Here is a 27,192-nt window from a genome sequence, read left to right as displayed (position 1 = left end):
TTTAAAGGGGCTCTAATTACCCCAATTAGCCCAACTGAAAAAACACTTAACCCTTTGCGGTCCTATGTCGGAACTGGTCCGACATTGCAACTATTCCTATCAGGTCCATTGTCGGACCCTGTCCGACATCATCAAAAAGACACAAAAAACAGGTTTTTAGTCGTTTTTTCTCCGGAAAAAGCCAATAAAACCATTCAATGGCCGAGTGGTAGCGACAGGAGCCGAGACAAGTCGAAAAAAAAAAAAGGCGTATCTCATGAATAGTCATACATGGCCCTGGTATCAGATAACGGGGCGGTCGTAAGTAAACAAGCTGAATGGTACTGTATCAGCGCACAGAGAACACGGACATTTGCAGAGCTTTTTTGAGATGTTATAGTAATAAAAAAATGACTTGGATCGCATTATTGAGGAGTTTGGTGATAAAACGAGTGATCAGGAGATGATCGATCAGTATGTACCACTATTATTATTATTATTATTTATTTATTAGCATCTGTGAAAGCGATACAAACGAAAGGGTGGGGCAGGGCTGGAGATGAAGATGACTAGTGAGCGCTTTGTTGATATGCAGGGCCTTTTAAACCCGTTTGACTGTGAAAAAAAATACTTTTAAACAGCGCGTCTAAAATGAACTGCGCGTGTGAAAATAAATTGGACCTGACGTGCCTGACGCACATTTAATAAATGGACTGCAAAGGGTTAAACAATAAACAATCAATAAAACAATTACCAAAACAATCAAGCACTTAAGAGTCCTTCACCAAGATGGACTCCTTAGAGACAGGAACATTTACCAAGATGGAGTATATGTCCCTAACCCCAGGGTCCTAATGCCTCCAAATTATGGTCCGGGACATACACGTCATCACAATATATATGTTGTGGTAACGTGGCGGGCAGTCAAGACTGACTAGCGGCAGGAACAGCAAACACCCACAGACAGAGTTATTGTTCAGCGCCTTGGCGCACTTTTATTCTCACCAAATAAAACAACACAGGAACAAAGTAAATATTTGAACCAAAATACTATAAACCCTTTTCACAAGCAGAACAAACCAAAAGCCTATCTTCACTTGAAGATACTAACTTCACTGTATTGAAGTCCCTAACTCACACAGGACAGCTAAAGGCCTAAAGGCTTCTGGGAAATGTAGTTTCCCCAGCCACTTCGGCCATGACGCCTATCATGAACTACAAGTTTTTCACTTTAACAGGGGAACATAGATCTTGTCAGCCTCAGACTGACATACTTATTAGCCCTCACTGCCCCACAATATATATTATATATATAGATATAGATATATAAAAATTATACTTGTCAAAAAGTATTAGTAATGGTATTCATGGATTTTTTTTTTTTAAAGATAATAAAACCTTAATCAGAACTAGAATGAACCCAAAATCTATATACTTGACAAGTACACAACTGGGCTTTTTTCCTAAGGGACAGCAGAGTGGCACTGAAACAGGGACTAGTTGTTATTCTCAGACTCATTCATTTTAAATGTAATTCTTCTGATTATTATAACTTCTCTTTAATTAAAGTGTAAATGGCTTCAAATGACATTAACATCTTAACTTGCACGATGATTGTGGTCATTGAGTTCTGAGCTTTGTTGTCCATAACTGATTGCTTTTAAAAATGTATAATAACATTTATATATATATATATATATATATAAACATCCCGAGTTAACCCTGAACTGAAGACTGCGGTAACGCGGCGTGGCAATGTGCCCCGCCCCGTGCGCATTTGTGTGTTATATGTTGTATGTTGCGTGCGTGTGTTAATGTTGGTGTATAGTCACTGGTACACGGGATGTAAACGGGTCTGTGTTTCACGTGTGATTTAAAAAGTGTAGATTTGTATTTAGGCACGAGGAGGGCACAAATCACTTCACGTGCTGGTTAAATGTAATATGTGAGCACGGGGTTGCACAGAATTAATTCACGTGCTGGGATTCAAGTGAATAATTAATTAGTAATTGAATCCCAGCACAACAGTATATATAGACGCACATTTCTTGCAGTCGGGGTTGGGTGTTCGAGAGTGGAGAACGGGAGAGAGAGAGAGAGAGGAGTTAAAATAAATAAGATCGTAAATATAAGTGTTTGTACTCACCGTGTTGGTTTGTCTCTCCGTGCACCGTTTGTTAAGTGTTTAGTACGTTTTGTTTGTCTATTTATTTTGGCGCAAGTGCCGTGTCCTGTTTTGTTTTGTGTTCAAACCTTTTATTTTCTGTTCTGTTCATTAAATCCTGAGCGCGATCACGCGCCCAGCTTCACCAAACTACATCTCTGTCTGTTTATTTCCTGCATCTGGTCTGACGCCACCCACTCCGGCCGTCTTTGTGACACGTGGTGTCCTGCGTGGGATCTACAGCGCCTCCAGGACTCAGGCCAGAGCAGGAACCGCATATTTGGATTAAAAAAAAAAAAAAAAAAAATGGCAGAAGACGCCATCAAACTGCGGGACTGGATTCTGGAGAATGCTGGGTTGGAGGCCCAGTCTATCCCAGTAGCCGTCCGGTTCCTGTGGTTTATGGACAGAGAGCGATGGGAGGCATATGCGAGGGAACAGACCCTAAGCACCTGGGAGGAAGGTGTGGGGTTGGTCCTCAGCTACCTGGAGGCAATTATAAGTGGAACAGCAGCCCAGGTAGCAGGTCCACCAGCAGAGGAAGAATGCCTGCTGTCCCCGTCTCCACCAGCAGAGGAAGAATGCCTGCTGGTTTTGCGTCCACAGCCCGAGCGGGAGGAGCCAGAGCCTCCACAGCCCGAGCGGGAGGAGCCTGAGTGTCCACAGCCCAAGCGGGAGGAGCCCGAACGTCCTACGCCTGAGTGGGAGGAGCCCGAACGTCCTACGCCTGAGTGGGAGGAGCCCGAACGTCCTACGCCTGAGTGGGGGGAGCCCGAACGTCCACAGCCCAAGAGGGGGGAGTCGGTGCGTCCACAGCCCAAAAGGGAGGAGTCGGTGCGTCCACAGCCCAAAAGGGAGGAGTCGGTGCGTCCACAGCCCGAAGAGAGGGAAGTCGGGGCTTCCACAGCCCCAGGACCCAAGCTGCCAGCAGAGGGAGAATGCCTGCTGGTTCCACCTCCACCAGCAGAGGGAGAATGCCTGCTGGTTTCCCCGTCAAAGGCGGAGCCGCACCAGTCCCCTGCAAGAGAGGCAGAGCAGCACCAGTCCCCTGGAAAAGGGGGAGACTACACGCTGCTCCCACCTCCATCGGCAGGAGACTACACGCTGCTCCCACCTTCACCGGCAGGAGCAGAGCAGCCGGAGCTGCCTCTGCCTCCGCCACCTACACCGGCAGGAGCAGAGCAGCCGGAGCTGCCTCTGCCTCCGCCACCTCCACCGGCAGGAACAGAGCAGCAGGAGCTGCCTCTGCCTCCGCCACCTATACCGGAAGGAGCAGAGGAGCAGGAGCTGCCTCTGCCTCCACCACCTCCAGGAGCAGAGGAGCAGGAGCTGCCTCTGCCTCCACCACTGCCAGAAGCAGAACAGCAGGAGCTGTCTCTGCTTCCCGTACCTCCACCACAGGGAGTACGGTGGCTGGAGCCCCAGAAAGGGGAGCTGTCGGCCACGAAGAAGGAGGAGGAGGTCTGGAGACCACCAACCCCAGCAGCAGTTTCGCTGCCGGAGATCGTGGGGGAGGTCAGTGTTTCACGTGTATTTAAAAAAGGTAGATTTGTATTTAGGCACGAGGAGGGCACAAATGACTTCACGTGCTGGTTAAATGTAATATGTGAGCACGGGGTTGCACAGAATTAATTCGCGTGCTGGGATTCAAGTGAATAATTAATTAGTAATTGAATCCCAGCACAACAGTATATATAGATGCACATTTCTTGCAGTCGGGGTTGGGTGTTCGAGAGAGAGAGAGAGAGAGAGAGAGAGAGAGAGAGAGAGAGAGAGAGAGAGAGAGAGAGAGAGAGAGAGAGAGAGAGAGAGAGAGAGAGAGGAGAGTTAAAATAAATAAGATCGTAAATATAAGTGTTTGTACTCACCGTGTTGGTTTGTCTCTCCGTGCACCGTTTGTTAAGTGTTTAGTACGTTTTGTTTGTCTATTTATTTTGGCGCAAGTGCCGTGTCCTGTTTTGTTTTGTGTTCAAACCTTTTATTTTCTGTTCTGTTCATTAAATCCTGAGCGCGATCACGCGCCCAGCTTCACTAAACCACATCTCTGTCTGTTTATTTCCTGCATCTGGTCTGACGCCACCCACTCCGGCCGTCTTTGTGACACGCGGTTAGTTTATTTTTTTCTCCTTGCAACAAACACACACACCAGCAAACAGCGTTTAGTACTCCATAAACTAAAAATAGTAGTGGTGCCATTGGCACCATCATTTCGAATTAGATTATCGTATAGACATTTATCAACGATAACCGATGCATTGACGTTTTATTTTTCAAAATAAACAGTTTAACAGACGATCCAATAACTAAAAACACCGTTTTGCAGAATACTTAAACAAAAAGGCACAAATTACAACAACACTTCCGATTTAGTAATTGACACCACCACAAAGGAAACACCTTTTCATGATCCGGCAAAAAAATGAGCCGGGATCCAAACCTGTTTGTGTGTTTTTTAGTCTCTCTCCTCCCTTATTATGAAAACAGATTACAACAAAACAAAGTTATTCCGCTTTGACAAGCAAAACGCTAAAATCCCTATGAACGGAAGACAAATGTCATAGCAATCTGTGTTTGAAAAGTCGGCTTTGTGCCCAGCTGCTTCAATGTCTTTATTAAAAAAACAAAACAAAACAAAAAGTACATATTACAACCGCAAACAAAACAAGATTACCTTGAATTCTTCCGATGTATGTTTTTAGCTACGATGGATTGAAAACGGTCACAGAGCCGAGACCTCTGCAGGTGTTAGCTGCTCTCGCCAGCTACCTGCATAAACACTCTGGAGTTACTTTACTGTGACAGTTAGTTTAATGACTGTACACAACGCCAATATTCAAAACAATGTCTACAAATGAATCAGAAAAAAATCCTTATTTAAAAAGCTGAAACTCAAAACAAAAAGAGAATATTGTGAATACAAAGTTCAAACAATTTTCTGTTGCGGGAGGTTATACTTCAAATGTGTTAATAAATATTAAGAAACTGTATCGATTTCTCTTTTCAGTGTGTAGCAAGTGGAGAGGTGGAACCAGGTATACACATCAACCCTGAAGCCAGACTACGCCTCTGAAGGTATTACACCTTCAGAATTTAGTTTTAAATTTACCAGATCACTCAACACACACAGGTTCGTTATATAGGTCAATTAAAACATTATACTGGGCAAAGACAAGAAGCAACAGCCAAGAGATGAAGGTATAACACTTTATTTATGAAACACAGCTTCTGTTAAAAGATCACATGCATGATTAAAATACAGAACTCGCAATAGCAGGCAAGTAACAATAGTATATTACAATTAACATCAATGAAATAATCCAAGATGAGGTTTCAAAACAGGTAAACTACAATTAACAGCAATCGAATAATTAGAAATTGAATTCAGTGCAAATACAATTAGCATCAATGTAAAAGTACTGTGCATTCTATTGAAAATACAGCTGTAAGTGAACTTTTAAGAAGTATACATGGCAAATGAACTGCAGTTGAAATGTGCATGTCCCAGCTGCTGTGCTCATTCCTCAGGGTGTGTCTCATAGTGAATCCAGATTCAGGCACATTCTGATCACAGGCATTTTTAAAGCACAGAAGCAAGACGTCCTCAACATTTAAGTAAATCCTCTACCTAGATTGCTTGAAAAGTAATAATTATAACTGAAACCTGAAAAAATAAAAGAAATCGGGAAAAAAAAGAATGGTGTCTGGTGTTACCGGCCTCTCTGTGGACAAAAAAAAAATTATTATTATTTATTTCTTAGCAGCCGCCGTTATCCAGGGGGACTTACAATTGTTACAAGATATCACATTATTTGTACATACAATTACCCATTTACACAGTTGGGTTTTTACTGGAGCAATCTAAGTAAAGTACCTTGCTCAAGGGTACAGCAGCAATGTCCCTGACCGGGGATTGAACCCACGACCCTCCGGTTAAGAGTCCAGAGCCCTAACTACAGGTTCTTCCGGGTTTAAAGTGAATGCAAGCTGGTTGTCACTCTTGTTTTATGCCGATCCAGGGTGCATTATAGCAGAATAGAACCACGTTATTCAGCCTTGACCTACCTGTGACTGTGACAGCAACGAAGAGCCCTGGGGGATACACAGAGCGCTCCGGGTTTTGTATATTTTCATTGTTATTAAAAAACACCTTTTGAAATAACTTTAAATAAAATCGCATCGTAAATAAATGATGACTTGTTTTTTGTTTTATCAGCAAGTACTTTGTTCCAGTTTCAGGCTGTTTAGCCGGTGTTGTTCACCTTTGCTGCCCACGATCGCTAAAGCCTGGAGCCGGCTTGTAATGCACCACGTTGCTGACGGTGTTGGTTTTTCAAGTGCATGTTCATAGTTTTTGTGGATTACTGGTCATCGTCTTCCGAGAGGATCTTCAAGCAAGCGGGTACCCAGGAGTTTGGTGAGATCGTTGTTTTTTTATTTTTGTTGCGGGACTGTTTTGTTTTTTTGTTTTATTTTGTTACTTTGTTCTCGCAGTGGATATTTTGCTGGCTTGTTTATGTTTTGTTTTTTTGCTCGGAACTTCTTTTCCATCTTGTTTTGTTGAACAGTTTCAATTATTTTAGCCAATAAACGTTTAAGGTTATCCCGTGTTCCTATAGTGTATTTATTGGGGGATCTCGCGTCCTTGATGCACTGTCGCTTCGCCCTTCCCCTTGTTAATAATTTGGGTATATTTGATACAGGGAGGTAATCCCGTCGTTGGGATTAGTTTTGTGCTAAGAGCGAGACGTTACAATATAGTTATTGAGAACAGTAGGCCTACACAGTGCAGTTCACTCGTCAAACAAATACAGCGAAACACGTTTTAATCACATTTAACCATCATTTATGTCTCCTTTATTGTAAAAATAATAATAATAAATTAGACGCTCTCTCATAAATGATTTGATTCCATAGAGGCGGATGGCTGCATAAAAACACATTAAGCACCCAAACTCTGAAAAAGGTAAATCGTACCAAAGGACACACAGAACCCCATTTTTACATTAATTTAAATTAAGAACATTCAATCTAAAAAACAGTTACAATATATGTTCATTCATACCCAGTTTGCAATGAGCTGTCTGGCTCTACCTCTATTGGAGATGTGCATCGCTGCTCCTCCGTGAGCTCTGCCATGATTGGTTCTGGCGGGTGATTAGCGTAGCATTGTGGGACACATGATACTGTTTAGTATAGCATTTGTGTACATTAGCATTAAGTGCAGCTTAATTCAGGTGCACCAGAGCCGCTCCGAGCTGCAGAGGAAGGCGAGCCGCGTCAAAAGAGAGTCGAGGTGAACTGAATGGTTTCAGGCGGCACTCTACTCATGTACTTAATTGGGATTTATTCAAAATGTTGTGCTTCAATTGAGTTCAGCACACCTCTAGAGCAAACTGAAACTGACCTGTGACAGACAGAATGGTTCTTGGTGATAGATCTCCCTCCCGACCTGCGAGGGCGCTATGTAAAGGGAACAGAGTGCCCTGGACTGGATGGCCAGACAATTCACTCCCAGGGTTAGGTGGAAGTCAGCCATCTAGAAAAGGGACAGAGCTACGGTTCACCAAGTCATTGACCCAGAAGGGAAGCAATGTGGCAGCCGTGGATTGGAGGAGCAGATGCGCTCGTTAACCAAGGGGTCATGGTTGACGGTATATAAGGGGACATAGTGATGTGATCTGTTCTGTGCTGTGGAAATCGTGAGTGTTTGTTTGTTTTGTCGTGTCTAAATACTGTTTGTTTGTGATTTATTAGACGGCTATCACGATCCGGAGCTGTCGCCACAGGCCAGCACTAAACACGAACAACACTGCACTTGATAAATTGCAGCTGCACCACGAGCACTACAGCACTCACTTTACCCTTGTGGCCGTGTTTGTGTTCACTGTGTGTGTTTAAATACCGTGGTTACTGTTTCGGGACTGAACCCCTGGATTTAACTGGGCAAGACACATCATTGTGTACTGCCAGTTCTCATTATTCTTTACTGTTGTCATAAGACTTTGGATTATAAATAAACCATCATTTCACCGGTACTTTGTTGTCTGTCCTTGTTTTAAGCACTCCATCATCTCTACACTTGCACACTGCAAACCACTTTGCCACACAGCTTTAGATAAGATTCAAAGCTTGGGCTGACACATGTGAATAAATACAAAGTCTTGCACATAGGGTGCAAAAACAGCATGAATAGTAACGAAATAGAGGAGGCTATGTATGAAAAGTACTTGGGGGTTGTAGTGCATGAATCTCTAAAGAAGCTATAAAAAAGGCAAATAGAATGTTAGGTTATATATTCAAGACAGTTGAATTCAAATCAAGAGAAGTTATATTAATTATACAATGCACTGGTACGACCACCCCTAGGATAGTGTGTCCAGTTCTGGTCCCCTTATCATAAGAAAGACATTGAGGCATTGGAGAGAGTACAGAGAGCAACACGATTAATTCCAGGACTGAAGGGCATGTCATATGAAGAGAGACTGAAAGAGCTGAATCTGTAGAGCCCAGGAAGGAGGAGAGCCAGAGGGGACTTAAGAGGTATTTAAAATTGTCAAGGGGTTTACCAAAGTAACTGCTGAGAATTATTTTTCACACAGGAGTTTTTTCTTTTTCCTCTCCTGAGTGTTAACGGAGCATAGGTGGGCCGAATGGTCTTTTCTTTTGTTCTTTTGTTCTAGAATTTCTTATGTTATTTATAAAAAAAAGAATAGAAAAAAAAGAAATCAAATTCATAGAAAAAAAATCAGATGAAATATACAAATAATGAATAATAGTTTTTTTGGGGGACAGTACAAAAAATAAATTAGATCTAATATAAATTTATTAAAGTAAGAAATATGACTACAGGGATTACAAAAATAAGATACAGTATTTGAAAAATATGTAAAATATATCAGTTGTATGCTCAAACTAACTAGCCCAGCAGTTCCTCTCCAACCAACTCAACCAGACACAACAAGTCTGAGATACAAGGTTTCACTCACAGTAGCTATATACAAAAAACACACGGTTTCTAATGTTTATTTTTACCCTATGATCGCTGAGTTTACGACACTTTTTTAAAAGTTGGAACTACAGTAGCTCCCACACACTCTGTACATTACAATGGTGTCACACGATGATACAGTAGCTCCCACACACTCTGTACATTACAATGGTGTCACACGATGATACAGTAGCTCCCACACACTCTGTTCATTACAATGGTGTCACACGATGATACAGTAGCTCCCACACACTCTGTGCATTACAATGGTGCCACACGATGATACAGTAGCTCCCACACACTCTGTACATTACAATGGTGTCACACGATGATACAGTAGCTCCCACACACTCTGTGCATTACAATGGTGCCACACGATGATACAGTAGCTCCCACACACTCTGTGCATTACAATGGTGCCACACGATGATACAGTAGCTCCCACACGCTCTGTACATTACAATGGTGTCACACGATGATACAGTAGCTCCCACACGCTCTGTACATTACAATGGTGTCACACGATGATACAGTAGCTCCCACACACTCTGTACATTACAATGGTGTCACACGATGATACAGTAGCTCCCACACACTCGGTGCGTTACAATGGTGTCACACGATGATACAGTAGCTCCCACACGCTCGGTGCATTACAATGGTGTCACACGATGATACAGTAGCTCCCACACACACTGTACATTACAATGGTGTCACACGATGATACAGTAGCTCCCACACACTCTGTGCATTACAATGGTGTCACACGATGATAGAGTAGCTCCCACACACTCTGTACATTACAATGGTGTCACACGATGATACAGTAGCTCCCACACACTCTGTACATTACAATGGTGTCACACGATGATACAGTAGCTCCCACACACTCTGTACATTACAATGGTGTCACACGATGATACAGTAGCTCCCACACGCTCTGTGCATTACAATGGTGTCACACGATGATACAGTAGCTCCCACACGCTCGGTGCATTACAATGGTTTCACACGATGATACAGTAGCTCCCACACGCTCTGTACATTACAATGGTTCACACGATGATACAGTAGCTCCCACACGCTCGGTGCATTACAATGGTGTCACTCAATGATACAGTAGCTCCCACACGCTCGGTGCATTACAATGGTGTCACACGATGATACAGTAGCTCCCACACGCTCTGTACATTACAATGGTGTCACTCGATGATACAGTAGCTCCCACACACTCGGTGCATTACAATGGTGTCACACGATGATACAGTAGCTCCCACACGCTCTGTACATTACAATGGTGTCATACGATGATACAGTAGCTCCCACACGCTCGGTGCATTACAATGGTGTCACACGATGATACAGTAGCTCCCACACACTCTGTACATTACAATGGTTCACACGATGATACAGTAGCTCCCACACGCTCGGTGCATTACAATGGTGTCACACGATGACAGTCAGGAGCAGGAAGTATCTTCCTCTCTGTCACATGAACAAAACAAGACAAATAGTCGTATGTTACTTCAAAGCTGATTTCATGAAGCACAGCTCGATAAAACAGCTACTAATCAAAAGGTAAACTTTTTTTATTATCAATCCTCATTGAAAAGAAAACAAAAGTTACACACAGATTGTTTTAAATTCATTCTGGATGTTTCCAGTGCAAGCCATAGATGGCCACTGCTTGCATTCAAACAGGCTGTAAATTACATTTAACAACTGCGTCCCATCAAATATATTTTATGTCTGTAATATAATGACATTAATATGTTGTGTAATAACTCCTCAATGAACCACCCCGAGGGAAAAAACAGCAATCCAGATTTTTATTTTTTTTAAAAAAACATTTTTAACCATGTTTTTAATCATGAAGTGCCAGGTACGTCTGTATCGCAAAAGAGGTTAATGTTAAAATATAATGTAATTGATTTGCAGAGTCAGTGTGATACCTGGAAAATAAATGCGCTGAGCCGATAAAGAACCTCGTAGAGCTGTGGTTGTGCCGTAGTTCAAAGAAACACTGCAGTTAAAACGGAAGGCTTTTTTAATGCCTGCCCATTAGCATCAAAGATTGTACAGTATTTATCGAGATTACTCAGGACTTCAAGGTAATGTTGCATTTTACCCAATGAAAATACATTTTACTCAGTGTTAAAATTAGAGGGTAAGTTACTCCTAGACCCAAAACCTTATCTGGAGCGCTGATGTAAGGTAATGTTTCTTTCTGAATGAACATGGTACACATAGGGTTTGTCTCGGTTGTGAATTCACTGGTGTGTTTGAAGATGTCCTAACTTGTTGAAACTGTTCCCACAGTCAGAGCACTGATACAATTTCTCTCCTGTGTGAGTTTGCTGGTGTGTTGTTTGAGGTTACTTAACCGACTGAAACTCTTCCCACAGTCAGAGCAGCAATACGGTTTCTCTCCTGTATGAATTCGCTGGTGTGTTTTCAGTGTTCCTGAATTTCTGAAACTCTTCCCACAGTCAGTGCAACAATACGGTTTCTCTCCTGTGTGAATTCGCTCATGTTTTGTCAGGGTTCCTCTTTCTCTGAAACTCTTCCCACAGTCAGAGCAGCAATACGGTTTCTCTCCTGTGTGAATTCGCTGGTGTGTTTTCAGTTTTCCTGAATTTCTGAAACTCTTCCCACAGTCAGAGCAACAATACGGTTTCTCTCCTGTGTGAATTCGCTCATGTTTTGTCAGGGTTCCTCTTTCTCTGAAACTCTTCCCACAGTCAGAGCAGCAATACGGTTTCTCTCCTGTATGAATTCGCTGGTGTTTATTCAGGGAGTCTGCATGCCTGAAACTCTTCCCACAGTCAGAGCAGCTATACGGTCTCTCTCCTGTGTGAATTTTATGGTGTGTTTTCAGGTTTCCTAACAGACTGAAACTCTTCCCACAGACAGAGCAGCAATATGGTTTCTCTCCTGTATGAATTTGCTGGTGTGTTTTCAGTTGTTCTGAAACTCTGAAACTCTTCCCACAGTCAGAGCAGCAATACGGTTTCTCTCCTGTGTGAATTCGCTCATGTTTTGTCAGGGCTCCTCTTTCTCTGAAACTCTTCCCACAGTCAGAGCAGCAATACGGTTTCTCTCCTGTGTGAATCTGATGGTGTGATTTCAGGTGTCCAAACCGACTGAAACTCTTCCCACAGTCAGAGCAGCAATATGGTTTCTCTCCTGTGTGAATTTGCTGGTGTGCTTTCAGGGGTGCTGATTGACTGAAACTCTTCCCATAGTCAGAGCAGAAATACGGTTTCTCTCCTGTATGAATTCGCTGGTGTATTTTCAGTGTTCCTGAATTTCTGAAACTCTTCCCACAGTCAGAGCAGCAATATGGTTTCTCTCCTGTGTGAATTTGCTGGTGTGTTTTCAGGTTTCCTAAGTGAATGAAACTCTTCCCACAGTCAGGATATTCTCCACCGCCCGCCCTCGCTTTAGCTGCTGGACTGGAATCTGGAAAATATGAACAGGAAAGAAAGTAAGAGGGGCTGCTTGTAGGCTTCGGGCATGTGGCTGGGTGGAGTGGATTAAAGCAGGGGTTCCCAATTTTTTTTACCCGAGGCCCACCTGTTCAGCTGCATCAGGCACTGCGGCCCACAATTAGAACTCCTGGGGAAAATGTCAAATTAAAAACATTTTCTATGTTTAAACCTGTAACATTATAAATAAAGCTAATCTAAACTGACCTTTATTCATTTGAATAAATAATGTGAAAGATGGAAATCACATAGAATATGCACAGAGTTAAAAATTCAAACACTTTCATTTTAGTGAATCCAATAAATTGCAAAGATTAAACAGACGTTTTTATCAACCTTTTAAATTAGGTACCTTTGTATAATTGAAAATTCTAGAAATGCAGTTATTTTTCTTGGTTATCAAACAAGAAAGTGCATGTCTCTTATTATTCCCATTCATAAATACCTGAACAGGAATCACTTTTGAGTAAAACCAGTACAACGAGCACAAAAACATGACTCTTAAATCCTAATTTCTGAACACTGTGCAACTAAAACGCCCTGCCATTACCTCATATGATAACTGTCACGCATACAATACAGAAGGAAACGAGAGCCTTGCAGAAGTTACTTTTTTCGCAACTACTCTGTACAACCAAATACAACAAAAAATCAGAGTGCAGCTGCGCCACTTAACCAAAAGAAAACTTAAAATAAATCCACCTGCAGCGAAATCTGAAATCAGTCAAAAAACATTTTATTATTATTATTATTATTATTATTATTATTATTATTATTATTATTATTATTATTATTATTCAACAAAAAATATTCTAGCGTTATTTTAAGACGTCTGTGAACGAGCCAGTAATCAATAAAATAGCAGTATAACCAAACATTTTAATAAATCAATTACCGGCATGCAACAAGACTTATCAGTTTGATTCATAACTTGATTTAGTTAATATTGAAACATACATCAAAGCACGCAATATTTCAAATGTTAATAGCTACTTAGGGACAAAAACGTATTCATCATTGGCATCAATTGTAAATTAATGTTATTATAAAAGTTAGTATGAAAACGTTTCTACAAAAGAAAAAAACCCATTCCAGCTCCTCAAAGCTGAGCCCGCGGTACAAATGCATTCAAACTCCTGCAGCTGCCTTTTCTGTTCTTTATACTTTGCAAAACGTATTCTTTGGTAGCGGATTCGACATATTGTAATGTTATGAATACTGAACACACTTTTTACATCTGCCAGCAGAGCGATCACATGACCTCAACACCGCCCTATTGTCAGAGCTCTGGCTCTACATCCCACCTACAGGAAGGCAATCTGTTAGCTCTGATTTGTGAATTTCTGCTTTGATTGACAGTCCGCCGATACTCCCTTGCTACACTTTATTTTTCTATAATTACAGCTGCTGCCGACGCCTGCTTATCGTTATTAATAGAAAAAAACACATAGAATGTCATTGCACCCGCGGCCCGAAGGTGGTGCTGTTTGGAACCCCTGGATTAAAGTGTGTGCATTTTAGCTGTGGGGTTTGCTCTGGGTTACAGCAGTTTAAAAATGCAAAGTTAAACTTAAAGCCTTTCTGTGTGAAAGCAAAGTCAGTAAAGACTGATGCTGGTGAAACTGAGCCCTGGGATCAAAATCTGACTGTGAAGTTCTCCTGTAATGTTTCAGGTCTATTTCCCCTGACAAACCCTACAATATATCTTTCTCCTCAGCATTATATTACAATTATATCTTTATCAAGATGGCATTGAGTTTTTCTAATCTTGGGGTCTGTACAGATGCATACACTGAACTGCAGTGTAATCCGCATCAGCTGTCCGCATCACTACAGTAATCCGCATCACTATTTAATCATATCCTGATGTAACTATCACTATTACCTGCTGTATTATTGAATTGTGGTTTGTCAAACTTGTACTTTGCTTGAACAAAAGTTATTGTATTTCTTGCTCTTATTGTATTACTTGTATTGTAACGCTTGAAATGTTTTTGCTTACGATTGTAAGTCGCCCTGGATAAGGGCGTCTGCTAAGAAATAAATAATAATAATAATAATAATAATGATGTGCTTGGAGACTGGAACGGCTCCCTCCCTCTCTCTGTTTGGAATCATCTTGTTTATTGTTGTACAGATATACATCACGGTGCATTAGAAATGTGCAGCCCCATGCCATAGCATTACATTACACATGCAGGGTTTATGTGTTTTGTTAATTCAATTCTCTCTATTTATCATTCCTATAATTGAATCCCAACACAGTGGGTTACAGGACTCCAGTATACAGACAGAAACACAAGCAGTTTATTTTATACAGTTACACAGACTGTAAATGCATCAGGAACCTACACTACAGACAAAAGCTTAGCATCACCTAGAATTTGAGGATTGAGACAAAAATAAATAAATAAACATTATATAATGTGACATTTCGAAATCTAACAGGAAATACTGTGATACTATTCTGGCTTCTGGTAGAATTTTGCAATATGCCGTTTCTTTGATTACATGATGCTAAATAAAAGGTCTAAATGATGTTTATATATTTTTTATTATGCCTCAATCCTACAATTCTAGGAGATGCAAAGCTTTTGTCCATAGCTGTAGAGCCCTGTCTAATCCAGCCCCTCTACAAAATATAATTCGGTATGATGGAATATTCTAGAATGGCAATGTCACAGCTACTGGGAGTCACTCACCTGCTAGACTGCATTCTGAATGGGAGCGCCCGTCTTCCTTTCCACCTCCTTGCATGCTGTTGGGAGAGCCTTCCTCTCCAGCGCCTTGCTCTCTCACACAGATTCTCTCCAGCACCACGCTACACTCCCGCAGGCGTACAGGCTCCAGCTCAGGGATGTTTGGTTTGAAGTCCTCGGATTCTTCCTTCACTGGTTCCATGTGCTCAAACTCTACTTCAGGGGGCTCCTGTTTAATACAGACAGTTTCCAGCACCTCTTCTTGTTTAACAGGAAGGGGTTCTTCTGTCTGGGGGATCTCCAATTCATTGTGCTCAGCTTTAATCTCAGAGACCTCTGGCTGACTGCTGTCACATTGTATCTCACAGAGCTCCTGTTTAATGGGGAGGGAAGCCAGCCCAGAGAACTCCACTCTAATGGGGACAAGTTCAAGTTCAGGGAACTCCTCTTTAATCTGGACAGATTCCATCTTCACACTGTCCATGGCAGCACACGGTATTCTGTTTAGTAGCTGCCAAAAACAGAAAATCATTGATTTATTTAATTACAGTGTTATGAAGGGCATTCAAGGGACAGACACAATCTGGCATTACAGCAGGAGTGGCTTTACTATTGAAGGAACACAGAATTTTTTGTAATAAGTTTATAATACCACAGGATTTTTTCTGTTGAAAAAGTTTACTCAATTTATTTTATTATTATTATTATTTATTTCTTAGCAGACGCCCTTATCCAGTGCGACTTACAGTCGTAAACAAAAATACATTTCAAGAATCACAGTACAAGTATTAATACAATTAAGAGCAAGATAAAATACAATGACTTCAGTTCTAGTAAGTACAAGTATAATACAAAATACGAATCAATATCAGAGCAGATGACAGTGTTAGTGATAGTTACATCAGGATACGATTAAATGCAAAATACTACAGATTAAATAACACTTGTGACAGATTACAGTACTCTGAAGTACAGGATTAAATGCAGTAAAATAGGGGGCAGATAAGAGCAAGTAAAGCGCATTAAGGAAGTGATAGTGTCCAGAGGGAAAAGAGGAGTTCTACAGGTGTTGTCTGAAGAGGTGAGTCTTGAGGAAGCGCCGGAAGGTGGTCAGGGACTGGGCAGTCCTGGCATCTGTAGGAAGGTCATTCCACCACTGTGGGGCGAGGGTGGAGAAGGAGCGGGCTCTGGAGGCAGGGGAGCTAGAGGAGGTACAGCCAGTCTTCTAGTGCAGGCGGTGCAGAGAGGTCGAGTGGGGGTGTAGGGAGAGATGAGGGTCTGGAGGTAGCTGGGTGCAGTCTGCTCAAGGCATCTGTAGGCGAGTACAAGAATCTTGAACTGGATGCGAGCGGTGATCGGGAGCCAGTGGAGTTGCGTGGGAGAAGCGAGGCAGAGAGAACACCAGGCGAGCACCATTCTATATACAGTGTTTCTGTGAATTAAAGCATTTGTACGGAACAGATAGGAGAGAGAAGGCTTCCATTAGACTAGACTGGCAGATCTAGACTAGACTTTGCATTGTGCTTTCATGTCGACGAACACACGAGGCAGCCAATCAGAATCATGCATGAAAAGGAAATAAACAAATCCTCCCTCCATCGCACACTTGCTTTGTTAACAAGCCTGGAACTGCCCAATCACGCACTCATTCGATTGGCTGTGCCTTTAAAGGGCGGGTCTAGAGGCCCGTCACAGACCTAAAGCACATGTAACTAGCTAAGCAAGACATCTGCAGTCTCTCATATCTTGGCGTCTGGGCAGAGTGCCAAAGTTAGCAGGTGTGTAATCAAGATGTGTGGATGAGTGGAGACACAGTGTGAAAACAGAACACCACAAACAAAGGACTCATATGAAACAGTTTCTAACAGATTAGGTTAAGATGGTCTGTAAAATGCTTAAATGTGACGCACTGTAGAATGTGATAGATTTGGGCGAGTTCCCCCCCCCCCCCCCCTCCCTTCCCAGGAGGTGTGTTGAAGGTGTGTGATCGCAGGGTGGATCCATACTGATTGGAAGACAGTATAAGAAATGGGGTGGAAATGCTGATATATTCATAGTATTTAATGTAATGTTTTTGTTTGAATCATCAGTCAATTCTTTGATTTGACTCCACGGACGTCTGTGTTACGATACAAACGTATACATCAGGGCAAGCTGTGACCTGCACGTCTTTGCTAGCTTGTATCTAATGTTTTTACAATTGTATTAATATTATTTTCTTTTATACATATAAAGTATTTTTGATTAAAAAAAAATCATTTGTCAGATTTATTTTTGGTGGGGGGGGGGGGGGGGTAGGGGATTACATTCTGCAGATAGTATTTAAAATTAAATGTAAAAACAATGATTGCACTGATACAGTTCTTAAATTGGTGACACATAAAAAATAACTGAGCGTTTCACTTATTCGTAATTTTATTTGATGCAGAGCTCCAGAAAAAGATGGGGGTAGGGTGTGATCTACTATACAGGGCATCACTGTGATTGAAGACAGGGAGGATGTGATCTACTATACAGGGCATCAATGTGATTGAAGACAGGGAGGATGTGATCTACTATACAGGGCATCACTGTGATTGAAGTCAGGGGGAGGGTGTGATCTACTATACAGGGCAACGTAGTGATTGAAGACAGGGAGGATGTGATCTACTATACAGGGCATCACTGTGATTGAAGACAGGGAGGATGTGATCTACTATACAGGGCATCACTGTGATTGAAGACAGGGAGGATGTGATATAATATACAGGGCATCACTGTGATTGAAGACATTGAGGATGTGATCTACTATACAGGGCATTGTGGTGATTGAAGACAGGGAGGATGTGATCTACTATACAGGGCATCCTGGTGATTGAAGACATGGGGGATGTGATCTACTATACAGGCCATCACTGATTGGAGACACAGAGGATGTGATCTACTATACAGGGCATCATTGTGATTGAAGACATGGAGGATGTGATCTACTATACAGGCCATCACTGATTGGAGACAGGGAGGATGTGATCTACTATACAGGGCATCACTGTGATTGAAGACATTGAGGATGTGATCTACTATACAGGGCATCACTGATTGGAGACAGGGAGGATGTGATCTACTATACAGGGCATCCTGGTGATTGAAGACATGGAGGATGTGATCTACTATACAGGCAATCACTGATTGGAGACAGGGAGGATGTGATCTACTATACAGGGCATCACTGTGATTGAAGTCAGGGGGAGGGTGTGATCTACTATACAGGGCAACGTAGTGATTGAAGACAGGGAGGATGTGATCTACTATACAGGGCATCACTGTGATTGAAGACAGGGAGGATGTGATCTACTAAACAGGGCATCACTGTGATTGAAGACAGGGAGGATGTGATCTACTATACAGGGCATCACTGTGATTGAAAACATTGAGGATGTGATCTACTATACAGGGCATCACTGATTGGAGACAGGGAGGATGTGATCTACTATACAGGGCATCCTGGTGATTGAAGACAGGGAGGATGTGATCTACTATACAGGGCATCACTGTGATTGAAGACATTGAGGATGTGATCTACTATACAGGGCATCATTGTGATTGAAGACATGGAGGATGTGATCTACTATACAGGCCATCACTGATTGGAGACAGGGAGGATGTGATCTACTATACAGGGCATCACTGTGATTGAAGACATTGAGGATGTGATCTACTATACAGGGCATCATTGTGATTGAAGACATGGAGGATGTGATCTACTATACAGGCCATCACTGATTGGAGACAGGGAGGATGTGATCTACTATACAGGGCATCACTGTGATTGAAGACATTGAGGATGTGATCTACTATACAGGGCATCACTGATTGGAGACAGGGAGGATGTGATATATTATACAGGGCATCCTGGTGATTGAAGACATGGAGGATGTGATCTACTATACAGGCCATCACTGATTGGAGACAGGGAGGATGTGATCTACTATACAGGCCATCACTGATTGGAGACAGGGAGGATGTGATCTACTATACAGGGCATCATTGTGATTGAAGACATGGAGGATGTGATCTACTATACAGGCCATCACTGATTGGAGACAGGGAGGATGTGATCTACTATACAGGGCATCACTGTGATTGAAGACAGGGAGGATGTGATCTACTATACAGGGCATCACTGTGATTGAAGACATTGAGGATGTGATCTACTATACAGGGCATCACTGATTGGAGACAGGGAGGATGTGATCTACTATACAGGGCATCCTGGTGATTGAAGACAGGGAGGATGTGATCTACTATACAGGGCATCCTGGTGATTGAAGACAGGGAGGATGTGATCTACTATACAGGGCATCACTGTGATTGAAGACATTGAGGATGTGATCTACTATACAGGGCATCGCTGTGATTGAAGTCAGGGGGAGGGTGTGATCTACTATACAGGGCAACGTAGTGATTGAAGACAGGGAGGATGTGATCTATTATACAGGGCATCACTGTGATTGAAGACAGGGAGGATGTGATCTACTATACAGGGCATCACTGTGATTGAAGACAGGGAGGATGTGATCTACTATACAGGGCATCACTGTGATTGAAGTCAGGGGGAGGGTGTGATCTACTATACAGGGCAACGTAGTGATTGAAGACAGGGAGGATGTGATCTATTATACAGGGCATCACTGTGATTGAAGACAGGGAGGATGTGATCTACTATACAGGGCATCGCTGTGATTGAAGACAGAGAGGATGTGATGTACTATACAGGGCATCACTGTGATTGAAGACACGGAGGATGTGATCTACTATACAAGGCATCACTGTGATTGAAGACAGGGAGGATGTGATCTACTATACAGGGCATCACTGTGATTGAAGACAGGGGGGATGTGATCTACTATACAGGGCATCACTGTGATTGAAGACAGGGAGGATGTGATCTACTATACAGGGCATCCAGGTGATTGAAGACAGGGATGATGTGATATATTATACAGGGCATCACTGTGATTGAAGTCAGGGGGAGGGTGTGATCTACTATACAGGGCATCACTGTGATTGAAGACAGGGGGGATGTGATATACTATACAGGGCATCACTGTGATTGAAGACAGGGAGGGTGTGATCTACTATACAGGGCAACGTAGTGATTGAAGACAGGGAGGGTGTGATCTACTATACAGGGCATCACTGTGATTGAAGACAGGGAGGATGTGATGTACTATACAGGGCATCCGGGTGATTGAAGTTTTGCACTGGACATGACCTCATAAAATCGAAAGCAAAAGAAAAAAACATGATAAAAAAAATAACCAAACCACCAAAGACAACATTTACCTGCTAGATGCTTTCAAAACATGTATTACCTATTAAATGTTACCTCAAGTTCAATGTAGAAATAAAATGTGGATTCGTATCATTTGTTTTAGAAGCATCAATATTGTAATTGTCATTCCGGTACTTTAAGATGTAGGACTACACCACTGTGTGTCAGGTTGCTGGTACCAGCAGATTTGCTGTACAGCCATCCTTTTGAGATTTTTCCACACGTGACTTTGCTTTGCAGAATTTAAGCAGCTCAAAATCTGTGTGCTTCTGCTATATTTTTTTTGTGTACACCCCGTGATCGCCCCCTCCGCTCCTCCACCTCTGGCAGACTAGCTGTACTCCCCTGGTCCACTCCCCCACCTCCAGAGCCCCCTACATCTCCATCCTTGCCTCCCAGTTGTGTAACAACCTACCTATGGATATCAGGACTGCTCAGTCCCTGACCACCTTCCAGCACCTCCTCAAGACACACGTGTTCAGACAGCATCTGTAAACCTCACAACTCTCCACTATACTGGACTATATGGCACCCAGTTGTTCCAGTACTTGCATCAGCTTGTACTTGCACTGAACTGCTCCATACCTTGCTGTGTTCAACTACTGCTCCTAACTCTAACTACTTCCCATGTCTTGTATCTGGTTTTACTCTTATAGGTAACTGTACTCACTTTTGTTTGTAATTGCTCTTATTTGAAATCATTCTCATCCATGTATCATTCTTACTATGTGTTCTTACTGGACTTTACTCATGTAAGCAGATATTTACTGTTTTAGCTGCTCTCAGTGGAACTCGCTCTTTACTGTATTCTTTATTCTGCTCTTACTTGAATTTGATCTCACTGTACGTTCATAACTGCTCTTACCTGTATTATGATATTCTGTAATGTGATATTTTATAATGCAATACTTTGTACTGTGATCCCTCCTAACAATGGTGCACCATGTACTGCGCTTACCCAGGCATGTGCAGATGATTTACCTCAGAAAACAAGTGAACGGACATCTGAACAGGGTACCATGTACTGAGTTTGGACAGCTCAGCAAATGTAAATGACTAACTGATGAGCAACAACTTGTGTTATCTAACATTGTAAACATGTAGGATTCTGTGTGTGATCTACAGTTTGTCTTGTTCCTACTGATTTGTGCAGCAGTCAATCACAACATTGACAGCATACCATTTTTTGATATCACACGCGTCAAGTTTTGGTACCAGTACCACATTCTGATGATGTACCACGTTCTGCACCTACACCGGTTTTCAGCCACTTCCTGCAGCGCGATACACTCTAAATACTTTTTGTCAAAATAACAGAAACCGCCTCTATATCATTTAGTTTAAAACAACCGCGTCTATATCATTTCGTTTAAAACAACCGCGTCTATATCATTTCGTTTAAAACAACCGCGTCTATATCATTTAGTTTAAAACAACCGCGTCTATATCATTTAGTTTAAGGCACCTGCAGTAAAAACAAGATAACATTTTTAAAAAGTACTATTGTAATCAAGAACATTATGTTTTATAAAGTCATTAACACAGACAGACGTGCTTATTTCTCAGCGCGCAATGCGTTTCCATGTAGTTTATATTCAATATGAATCTACAATCACGTGTAGTTTCGTACAGTATCTGTTCAGTTCAGTCGGGATTTAGTCCAGACACTAGGAGAGCACAAAATTGGCCGGCTGAAAAACCCGCGGGTAACAGTAATAATACAGCAGCAGGCAGAGGCTTCGTGTCCCGTTAGATTTTCTGTCACAGGTCTGAGTTGAATGTTAATTGAATCGGTCTTGCTGAGGAGGCTCGCCATGTCTTGTTCATTCAGGATCTGCAACACCACTGCGTCGCAAACAACGAAACATGAATTAAAAACAACATGGAACTTACTTTCTGAATCGTCAACGAGTGCCCAACACCATTTAAATAAGTGAAGAACAACTCTGCGAGGCTCGGTCAGGTTTTTAACTTCTGACTGTTGTTCTTATTCTCTTTGAAACGACGCTGTGTCTGAAACAGAGACATGAAAACATTATAGATAGGATAGGAATAGATAGGACGCGCCTGTACAATCACTCCGAGAGGCAGCCTGCAAACCGCCGGCCATATTACCTAGGGAGGAAAGTACAGTCCCTGCAAGGCAACAGACAGAAGCGTAGATACAAACGAGGTGTTGAATTGTATTTTAAACTGTTATTTATAACAGTAATATATTATAACTGAAAATATTATGTGAACATGTTGATTTATAAAAACGTATTTGTTTTTTATTGTTAAATAAAAAAAACACTGTAATTGAAATTACTGTATCATTATCCGATTCATTTTTCAGTTATATATTTCAGTTATATTCAATGAAAAACATGCATTTTGCAGACTGCAGACTGCCAAGGCAATTTATAAGGCTTTTAAAACACATTTTAATACAGAATTCTAACATTTATTCAGATCCCAGTAAGCAAGTATTAATATTTATAAATATCTAAAGAATGTAAATCTATCTAGCAGTATTATTATTATTATTATCTGTTACCTGTGAAAGGTGAGCCCCCTCCTCAACGAGTCTGCGGACTTCTGAGCAGTTTATAGCTGCACGTCGATGCCGGATAAATAACGTATTTAAACATAATATATACGTCACTGAAGTTCTTATGAGCCGAGTGTCGTGGAAATTCTATTGAAAGGAAGAGAGACTGTAGATTCTCAAACAGCAAGCTTTATTAAGATTTGCAAACCTGGAGCTAGTCACAACACTCAGTGCAGTCAGTTAGAGAACAAGCCCACATAGCTCTGCCTAGCTTGGATATTTATAGGTACCTCCGCAAACTGTCTAAGTGACAGTTGGGCATGTAACAACTTGAGCGAAACTCTTGCATACAGAGGAGACAGAGAACATATTTTTAGTAGAACAGACGGTCAAAAGGGTGGTTCAAAAATTATCTTCATAACTCACAACTTCTACTTCTGCAATCGGTTGCCACCTGTCAACGTTCACATTTAGCAGACAGGATGCTGTGGTTACCCCCCTCGCTGACAGCAGCATTATTCTGCACGTAGCTATTTGTTGCAAGAATAAGATACAGAGTGGAAAAGTACAAACAGTTACAGGGTGGAACAATACAAGTTCTTACATTAAAGTATGTGTTCTTAACATTGTCGAGAATACCTTGTATTGTGAATTTTCTACCACATGAGTCAGTCACATAACAAGTTTGTATTCCTTAGTGAAGCAGCTGTGTGAGCATATACTGTAAATCTGTATCCTTGTTAGGAGGGAGCACTCTTTCTGTTTCTTAGTGGGAGGGAGCAGTTCAGTCTCTGTGCCTCAAGCCTGCCCTGGACTGGAGGGAGCACCCTTTCTCTTAGGGGGGTGAGGGATGGTGGGAGGGAGCAGTTCAGTCTCTGTGCCTCAAGCCAGGCCTGGCCTGGAGGGAGCACCCTTTCTCTTAGGGGGTGAGGGATGGAGGGAGGGATCAGTTCAGTCTCTGTGCCTCAATCCTGCCCTGGACTGGAGGGAGCACCCTTTCTCTTAGGGGGTGAGGGATGGAGGGAGGGATCAGTTCAGTCTCTGTGCCTCAATCCTGCCCTGGACTGGAGGGAGCACCCTTTCTCTTAGGGGTGAAGGATGGAAGGAGGGAGCAGTTCAGTCTCTGTGCTCAAGCCTGCCCAGGGCTAACCCAGGTGGGAGTACTGAAGCCAGTGGTTTTTAATGTGATATTAAAGAAGCCAGTCAGTGCATTTGGTTTGTGTGTTTTTAATTCATTCTAAATTATTATTATTAATTTATTTCTTAGCAGACGCCCTTATCCAGGGCGACTTACAATTGTTACAAGATTTCACATTATACATTATTTCACATTATACAGATATCACATTATTTTACATACAATTACCCATTTATACAGTTGGGTTTTTACTGGAGCAATCTAGGTAAAGTACCTTGCTCAAGGGTACAGCAGCAGTGTCTTCCACTGGGGATTGAACCCACAACCCTCCGGTCAAGAGTCTTAAATGTCATCAGTCACAATTCCTGAAAACCAGGGACCGGTTGCACAAAACACCTCCAGGTAACCCTTTACTGCACAGAGCACTGACATCATCACCATCATCATCATCATCATAATAAAACACTACAACAGTCTAGCAACAGTCTTCTCTAATCTCTTATTACACTGAACACTGCATCCATATGTTAATAATAGTGCAAAGAGCCTCCAGCATGAGTCAGTGCAGCTCCACTGCAACATATCCTAACTCCTGCATTGGGAGGCAGTGGACACAACCCGTCATGTATTATCTACATGATTGGTCAACACAGAAAAAAGACTGAGACAGTAAAGGTTTCCCCTTAGTGGTATTCTGTTTATATCACAATTACAATTTATGGAAGAAGTTTGAGCCTAAACTAAACACTGGGGGTGAGTCTCTGGAATGGGTTAACGCAGAATGATGCACTCAGTACAATTATTATTATTATTATTTATTTCTTAGCAGACGCCCTTATCCAAGGCAACTTACAATTATTACAAGATATCACATTATACATTATTTCACATATCACATTATTTTTACATACAATTACCCATTTATACAGTTGGGTTTTTACTAGAGCAATTTATGTAAAGTACCTTGCTCAAGGGTACAACAGCAGTGTCCCCCACTGGGGAATGAACCCACAACCCTCTGGTCAAGAGTCCAGAGCCCTAACCACTACTCCACACTGCTCCAGTACAAGAGTTTAATACCAATACTTAATTAAACAGGGAACAGCAAGCAATGCAGGGAGGTATTGAAAGTGTAGGGGCCAAAACTGAAATAAGATTCTCTGAGGGTTGATAATCAGTAATATACAGGTAATAGACAAAAAAATGGAAACCCCAATGTAAAGTCACTTAATAGGGCGTTGGGCCACTATGGTATCCCGCTCTGTGGAGTTCTCGCCAGACCGTTTTTGTTGAAACTGGCTGCTCGCTTCCCAGGTTGAAATATGCAGTCAATTGATCTGCAGTTGCTCGTCAGTTTTTCCTTGCACTTTGAATTAATGCACGGATATCACGATCCTGGAGTATGCACTTCCACCCACTCTTGCCCTTTGCTGATGATGTCTTTCCCTCAGAGTTCCATGCCAACATCACCTTAGACACCGTTGCTCATGACACATTAACAAGTTGAGATTCATCACATTCTGATCACAGGCATTTTTAAAGCACAGAAGCAAGGCGTCCTCAGCATCAGGTATTGAGCAAATCAGAAACGCTGACGACTTGCATCCAGTTTGCTGTTCACAGGCCTGTATTATTGTATCCCGTTATTTCAGAACGGTTTTCAAAGTGCTTGTGGGAATGTTGAAATCTGCAGCAGCATCTTTCTTTTTCTTGTACGGTGCTGCATTATCCATCGCTTTCAGCACCTCCACTTGTCTTCAAGGAGCGCACGTATTTGTGTGAGCAGCATGGCAACTCGAAATGCATCATGGGAACTGAAGTCCCCAAACGACACTAAAATACAGAACAGAGATGCTAATGTGGATGCAAGTGAATACATTTCCCACAATCCTTTACACTCAGCTGTTTGAACTAGGATGTTTTATTTTATTCACATTTCTTCCCTGGGAAGGCTCCAAAATAATTTGCATCTGTGTTAAATTAACTTGTATTATAAGAAATTATTTACAATAAGCAACACCGAATGCAGATCTAGTAGTAAGCGTGGCATTGACTCCTCATAATGTGGATGTTGCAGAATGTTTGTGTGTGAAAGCATGTGTTGCATCGGTATGTATTTATGTGTACGAATGGTAAATAAATCCCTTGCAAAATCTATAGACCCCCCCCATCTTTATTCCCTTTACCACACTGCATTGTATATTATCCTGTGCTCTGTAATCTACAGACCCCCCATGCTGATTCCATTACCACACTGCATTGTATATTATCCTGTGCTCTGTAATCTACAGACCCCCCATGCTGATTCCATTACCACCCTGCATTGTATATTATCCTGTGCTCTGTAATCTACAGACCCCCCATGCTGATTCCATTACCACACTGCATTGTATATTATCCTGTGCTCTGTAATCTACAGACCCCCCATGCTGATTCCATTACCACACTGCATTGTATATTATCTTGTGCTCTGTAAATCTACACACCCGTGATAGAGAGAAAGGATTGATGCTGTAAATCTCCCTCCCGATTAGAAAGGGCGCTGTGTAAGGGGGAAGGTATGCTGCCTCCTAGATCTGCCACCTCGGTGGTAGGTGGAAACAGGAAGGTGACCATATTAGCAGGGGCACGTAGCTGCAAGTACTCAGGACGATTCCATTGCGGTCAGCTGCGGGGCAGCCCTCTATTGGAGAAACCATGGCGATGCGCTGACTGCAGGGAGGAGTTTGCTGGGTACAAAGGGGAAGCAGCTACGTCAAAACCTCCCCTTGCGCTGAGTTAATGGAAACGACCGTCCGGAGCAGATGTTTGTTTTGTGTGTTACGTGTCTGCTTTGTCAGTTAACAGAGGAGCTGGAGTAAGGGAGGCTGTAGCCACTGAGCCAGCACTTAC

General features: G+C 42.2%; 1 pseudogene; it reads right to left on the bottom strand.

Annotated features, from left to right (window-relative positions):
• Nucleotides 1-8,824: 8,824 nt before the first annotated feature.
• On the bottom strand, nucleotides 8,825-24,026 carry LOC131706964 (zinc finger protein OZF-like; annotated as a pseudogene).
• Nucleotides 24,027-27,192: the final 3,166 nt, after the last annotated feature.

Source organism: Acipenser ruthenus, chromosome 38 (genome assembly GCF_902713425.1).
Source record: "Acipenser ruthenus chromosome 38, fAciRut3.2 maternal haplotype, whole genome shotgun sequence".
NCBI classification, from domain to species: Eukaryota; Metazoa; Chordata; class Actinopteri; order Acipenseriformes; family Acipenseridae; genus Acipenser; species Acipenser ruthenus.
This window is presented reverse-complemented; position numbering and strand designations above follow the sequence as displayed.